We start from the raw sequence: 7,557 nt of genomic DNA, 5'->3' as shown, positions 1-7,557 counted from the left end.
TTCCAAATGATCGTATATCTGGAAAATCAATCCCCTTGGAATGTAAAGAGCACATTCTTGAGAGAAAATTAGGTGCGTCGTAGCCAGAGAGGAGGAACTTCACTCGCCAGCCTGTCTGGGAATCAATATTACTCAAATTACACAGATCCATAAATGCCTGTGTGTTTAGTGACATCGAAACAGGAGGTATCAAGATAACGATAGGAGTTGACTGATCGGTGTACGGGGTGTTGCAGCTTTCGGGTTTAGCTTGCGCACCTCACATCGCCAACTTCACGAGGATTGGAGAAATTTTGGCAAAACTGGCAACCGTGAATGGAAGTGCAAATACGCCTGGAATGCGTCATTATTTTTTCCGTGGGCCATTGCGCTGCGAACATAGGCGCGGGCCCTCGTGGGAGTGAAGTACATTCAAGTTATATTTAGGCCACTCGCGAAAATGATCCGTTTTGTTTACATTTTAGAGACCAACAGATCGATCTCTCACACGAATCCCTGCCTCAAGTATTTGTGAATGATGGGATTCTGAAATTGTTGGTATGAGTGGATCGTATGGGATTATGAAAACAAGCAGTGGTACCAGTTGGATGGAATTCAACAAACGGTAGCGAAAATTTCTACAACCAGATTAAAAAGCGTCTTTGAAAAAAAAAAAAGAAGTTTTAAAACAACGCAATATGTCACTTCATCACAATACGTGATTGATCCTAGCTCGCACCATGCGTTTCAACTTCGATATTTAACTCGACACTTTTCAGGTCATTGTCCATCTTCAAGGGAATTTATAGGGGGCTTTGGTTTCGTGCTAAGGAAGAACGCCGTACGAACATTCGAGAGTTGCCAATTTTCCCTTGATAAAATATGCATTGTTGACAACATTCATGCAAAATTTTCCTTGAAATTTTCAGATATTTTAGATTAAATTGCGTACGAAACTGTCTGAAAATTTTGGAAAATAATTTTCAGAATTTTCCCAGTAAATTCGGTTCTTATTGGAGAAACCTTGGCAACGTCTGAAGGCTTATACGGCGTTCTTCCTTAGCACGGCAGAATCAAAAGGAAACAATTCTAAAACTTTAAAAGCTCATGATTTCATTATTACAAAACGTGAATGTCTTAAAAGTGGTCTCATCGGTGTCCCTGTAAAATTTACTTTAGGAAGCACCTCTCAAACTTTAAAATTTTACAAAATGAACTTGTAAATTTGCAATTTGAGTCACGAAATTCGTGTTCGAACCTCTCCTATTGACTCGATTCACTGTGCGGCACTGCGAAAGCGCGGAAGGATTTATCCTCACGTTGACAATCGCGACGAGTTCCCTGAGGTGCATTCGCTCGATGTCGGAGCAGGAGCTAAAGCAAGAAGGGGGGGCTAAAAATAAAGAGGCCCCCAATAGCGCGGCCTAATTATGCTTTCTCCGCTTGGAATCTGGGTTAACTGGAATATTGCACCTAAATATACGCATTGTCTTATCCAGAAGACCTGACTCTGGATGACGTCCGCTGCAAAAAAAATGAGAAGAAAGGACTGAATATTACGTATCAGTTTTTCTTTAATACATGGGATTTTTTTACTCTAACCCCGCCCCCCCCTCCAGACGGAGCCTCTGAGATCTTTTCGCATTTCTCTGTAAGATGCGCGTTAAATTTTTTGAAGCGGATCATTTTTAGAAGTTGCCTTTACAAGGATGACTAAGCAAGGGTGGATTTAATAAGGTGTAAATGAAAAATTCACAACCCCTAAATCAGAAAACAACAAATTCCAGTAGAGCACTAATTAAAGAAAACAGTTTTTTTTTTTTTTTTTTTTTTTTTTAAAAGCATGCGTGTTCGCATTGAAGACTATCTCAACACAAAAAAAAAAAAAAAATAAAAAAAATTGTATTTTTCTTCGAAAAATTGCACGGGTCTTCTTCTTCTTCTTTTTTTTGGGTATCAAAATTCAACACAATTTTTAGCGCTGAGTCCGAAGATGACTTCAGTTTTTCTCTTTTCCTACCATTTTCCGTTAAAATTAATATTTTCCTCAAAATAAGCTTTTCCAAGGAAAATTCAATTTTCCGAGAAATTGGTGCATGTTAAAAACAAATCAAGGGCATCTTCGGACGCTGCATTTCAAGATACAGAGGAAAATATACACCCCATCTGTCCACAAAATTTTCCTCCGCGTGTGCGGTGTCGGCAAGCTAAATAATGAAGCAATAAATTCGGCAGAGCTGCCCTGGGGTTTTGGGCAGCGCGCACCAGCGAGGAAGTTGCAAATCCGATCAGGAGTAATTTGCACTGGGATATGAGTCATTAATCAACCCCGCCACGAAACAGAACCGGAAGCCCCTATGCGTGAGTCATGAGTCACAGGACGCATTGTCTGACAACCCTAATGCAAAGTTAAGGAGGTTTTGATTAGATTGTGTTAAATCAATCAGAGGAGAGAGGACTTAGTTTCTTCTTGTCTTGATAAAACAAACTCTTTCATTTTATTTCTCAGATTTACATTGATAACGAATGTCAAAACGTGTATCTGTCGCAGGCAAATGGTAAAATCAGACATTTTGTCAAATGCCTAGGCAAATAGTCAAATATTCTAACCGAGATTGAAATTCTGATTCTTTTCCTCATTTTAGACCAATTAATTAATTGCTCCTGTAAGAAAAACATTTTAGTAAAAATTTGCATCACACAAAAGTATTTAAAACGATTTTCAGCTCTTGAGCAGGTACTTATCTCGAAATTTTCAGCGTGTCAAAAAATACAGAGTTTTTAGAATTTTAACATTTAAAAATATGAGAAGAAATTGAAGAGATAGAGACAAAACGAGTCCGTAGGTTTGATGAGTTATTCCGGTCAAATCTAATACCACTTGCAACAAGTTGTAATTTTTTCTGTCGATCCCAGATGTAGTTAGAAATGGGGTGTATCTACATAGAGCGAACATTTATTTACCGAAAATCGTGTCTTACGTCAATTTTAATCCAGATTCTAATAAGATTATAGTTATAAGATAATAAGTTGAAATTTTACTTAACTTTTTCCTGAAGATGTTTTTCTTTCTCCGCGCTATTGTTAGAATAACAAAAAACAAGAAAGTCCTTTTCTTGAAAATTTCTGTCTAATCAAACTCTTTCTTCGATCAATTTCTGTCCCATTATCTATAAAGCCAATATTTTCGCAGTCTAAAGAAATCATGACAAAACAAGGCAGCTCTCCACCCGGTCCTTCCGTCATTTCTGCACAGAAGTAGTGGTCGATTTTATGAGTTATTCTGGCTGAGCGTGTGTTCGTGAACATTCAATATGAAAGGTGCGAAACTCATCACGAACGTGCCTCAGATATCGTTGTTGCACGTTAAATTTTGAAACAATATCCCACTTGACCTCCGCGGTGAGTCCGCACCGTTCCAACTGACCTACGTTCACTTCGAGGGCAAGTGAGCCAATTCCATCCTTAAATTTGCTGTTTCAGAAAAAACATTACTATAGTTGAACTCTGAGAGTGAGTGTCTCGATGGGTTAGCTCGTTGGTCTGAAAATTGTAGGTTGATCGTTAAAAAATATAAACTAGGAACTGTTATGGATCCACTCAAACACTGATTACAGTGGCGATTTTGCAAGTTGGTAAAACTTTTTCTCCTTCATTTAAATCCATTGAAAATATTGATACTACGTGAGGGTAAATGCCTCGCCACGAATAGACTGTTTTACATACATTGAAATGAAGAAAAAACACTGTCTCCGACTTTCAAAACTGACTGATTAACTACGATGAACACTACATAACGTCTTCCGTTGAATCGTGGTTATGCTTGGACGCCGCCCTGCGCCGCGCCGTGCCAAATTACCATAGATTTTTGGATACCACTATTCGTGCTCTACGCATGTCCTAATTGCATACGCAAAATATTGAAGGCGTTTTGGTTTTCTAACGTTGTTTTATGTGCGACGCGACCGGCATGGCGCGGTACGTTCCTTAATTTCTATGGACTTCGTGATGTAACTACTCGTGCCGGACGATCGTCCAAATTGCATAAATGAAAAATTGAAGGCGCACTGGTGACCCTATCCACCTTGTCCATCTTTAATTGGACTGCATTTTGCAATTTGAAACTATAACTTCTGGCTCATCTGAAAAAAGACCTGCGTGCATATGGAAACTAATGGCACATGCGTTGTTTTTAAACCGGGCTAGAATTTATAGTTCCTAATTGCAAAATGCAGTCCACTTAACTTACACACTACTACGGCGAATGAATTCGATCACGTGTCAAGAGGTGGATCTTTTTCATGTGTAATTTGCTGTCCCCTGTAAAGAAAAAAAGAAAGAAAACATTTCTCCATACCGACTAAAAATTGAGTTGTTCACGAGAGAGTATTTTACAAGATTTTTAGGACCCAAAATGGTCAAATCAAAACAATTCAGAGCTACGACGATTTAAATTTTGTAATTTAAAAATGTAGTTTTTAAAAAAGAAAGAGGTTAAAAATCTATTATGTCTATATCTTCAGAGGACAAAGTTGCAGAAGAATTCAACGTTACCTTTTTTTTGGAACAAAAATGAACCGAACTCTCACGGTAAAGTTTTAAGTACACCAGGGAGACCTTTCTCGTGGACATATTAAAGTCGAACTTTCCAACCCAACTTGATATGGAATAGCTCCACTGAAAGGGCTGCCTCTAAGTTTCAATGTTCCTTTCCTAAACTCTTATCTTTTTTATTCCGCATAGAATTGTTTTATGAACTAATTATTTTAATAAGGTTACGATGGAATATGCACTTCGGTCCTCGAAGACAAAATCAGAAGTCACAAGCTTTTGAAAAGTTTAGCCGAACAATTTGATTTTGAGCTTTTAACGGCAAACTATTTAATGTCAAGAATCAGTGCCGCGGCTCAGCTCAACAATGGGCCTTAAAGTTGCATTATAATACGGTCATTTTGTTCCTAGAACATAGCATATTAAATGAGACTTTTTCTCGAAACTATGTTTTTTTTTCGCACCACAAACAACCACCTCGACATTTTAAAGCGTTTTTTATGTCCAAGAGTGTTTTGCGTAACACTCATGTATGATCTGATGACGTTCACTCAATTTTGAGCGTATCATGGACTGAAGTCATGTTCAGGCCCGCCACATCCCATCTCGGGCCCAGGGACCAGTTTTGAGGTCCGGGCCCCAAGCACGGAGGAGGAAGGGGGGCTCCGAGGGCATCCCCCGAGAAATTTTAGAATTTATACGTCTAATCGGACGCATTTTGAAGCTTCCATAAAGAATTTTTCCGTCAATTTCTGCGGAATAAGTATGTTTTTTTTCCTACTTTCAGCACAAAACACTTGCGAATTGTTGCATGGGGTTTACATGCAATTTAAATGGAGATAGCCTCCATGCACGCTGGGCTTGTCGATTTCCTCTGAAATTTTTGCAGTGCCTGCAAACGCTTTCAAATAAACGAGTGGTACGGAATATAACAAAAGAATATGAACTATGCAAAACGATAATCTGGGTATCGGAACTTGGCTGATTTGAAAACGCCTTCAAATGCGGCGTGATACCTCACGCATTCCGGAGAGTTCAAATAGTTGTATCATTGCGCCTTAGAAATGCGACGGAAGATTACAATTGAAATAGCCTTCATGCACGCTGGCCTTTTCGATTTCCGTTAACATTTTTGCAGTCATGAATGCGCTTAAGTGCGCCTCAGCTAGAATGGACCACTAGACAAGGTACGAATTTAAGCGATCTGATACATGTCACTTAACCAGAATTTCATGTAGAACACGATTCACACAACGAAAATTACTGAAACCAACTCCTAACGAAGATATTAACGTTTTTATTTCACATTGGTTACGAGGAATTTGAACTGCCCGCTCACAAGAAACTCAAAGCTCTACGTTAGTCAAATCGCGCACTACAACGGTTTCAGCAAGCTTCTCAATCGAGCAATGTTCATTTCCCACCATGTATTGTTCAAACTATCAGCAATGTGCTACTAGCTGAGCCAAAGCGTCAAGATTGAGGTTGCCAGATTTTTTATATCGCAGATGAACTGTCATGATATAACGTTTAGCGCACGATGTGAATTACGTAGAGCATTGAGTTTTCATGAGCGGGTGGTTTGAATTCACGCATCAAGAATCATTAAATATCTTCGTAAGGAGTTGATTTCGGTAATTTTCGTTGTGCGCATCGTGTTCTACGTTAAATTTTGGTGAAGAAACATGTATCAGAATGCTGAAATTCGTACCTTGTCTAGTGGTCCATTGTATTTAGCAAATGGGTGGTTTTTATAGGAGGATTATAATTAAACAAGTGGTTAGAAATGGAAACAAACGAATATGAACTATGCAAAACGATTATTCCGATAAAGGAACTTGACTGTTTTGAAAACGCCTTCAAATGCGGCGTGATACCTCACGCATTCCGGAGAGCTCAAATAGTTGTATCATTGCGCCGTAAGAATGTGACGGAAGATTTAAATGGAAATAGCCTCCATGCACGCTGGGCGTGTCTATTTCCTTTGACATTTCTGCAGTGGTGAATGCATAGCTGAAGTGCGCTCCAGCTAGAATTGTATTCAGCAAATGGGTGATTTTTCTACGAGGATTAAAAATAAACGAGAGGCACGGAATATGACAAAAGAATATGAACAATGCAAAACGATAATCTGGGTATCGGAACTTGGCTGATTTGAAAATGCCTTCAAATGCGGCGTGATACCTCACGCATTCCGGAGAGTTCAAATAGTTGTATCATTGCGCCTTAGAAATACGACCGAAGATTACAATTGAATTAGCCTTCATGCACGCTGGCAATAGCGCTGGGTTCAAATAGTTGTATCATTGCGCCGTATGAATATGACGGAAGATTTAAATGGAAAAAGCCTTCATGACTCATGTTTCCGTAATTGATAACATGTATTTTGCATGTAATCACCCCTAATATGAGACCATCTGAGAAAGTGGGAGCTTTCGAAAGTTTTGCTAAAAGCGTTTTGTCATATCGGAGCCAAGGTGGTTTGTGGTTTGAATTTTCTACGCAAAAATCGAGAAAGAGCTATTAGAAGATTTAATTTGGTGCGCTCTTTGAGCTCAACATTGTTGGATTGTAATAAAGGACAACGATTTTTATGGGTAAAATAATGAATGCATCGTTACGCAAATTTTTAACGATGCTACGAGTAAAAAGTGCATTCTGCCAATAAATTCTGACATTTCAATCTGAGTAGACAAAAGTTGCTTTTCCAAGCCCACGTTTGCTGCGAGTCAGCAGCAATTTTTGCAAGTTGGCAGCACTGTTTTTCCTTCATTCAAGTAAATTAAAAATATAGACTTCAAGTTAAGCAAGCTGCATCACCAGGAATCGAGTATTTTACATACCCTTAAATTGAGGAAAAACAGGGTTGCCAAATTTCAAAAATCGCCACTGCGCTTTCATTTCCCATGGACTGTGCGATACCTTGAGGATCTCCTTAACTCTGTCAAAGATACTAGTTGACCGCCTAATAATAGTTATCCTGCTTTTTTTGGGGAGATTAATTTACGACGATCGAATATTTGCAAA

This window comes from Bemisia tabaci, chromosome 9 (assembly GCF_918797505.1).
Source record: "Bemisia tabaci chromosome 9, PGI_BMITA_v3".
NCBI classification, from domain to species: Eukaryota; Metazoa; Arthropoda; class Insecta; order Hemiptera; family Aleyrodidae; genus Bemisia; species Bemisia tabaci.
Note: the sequence above shows the minus strand (reverse complement) of the source record.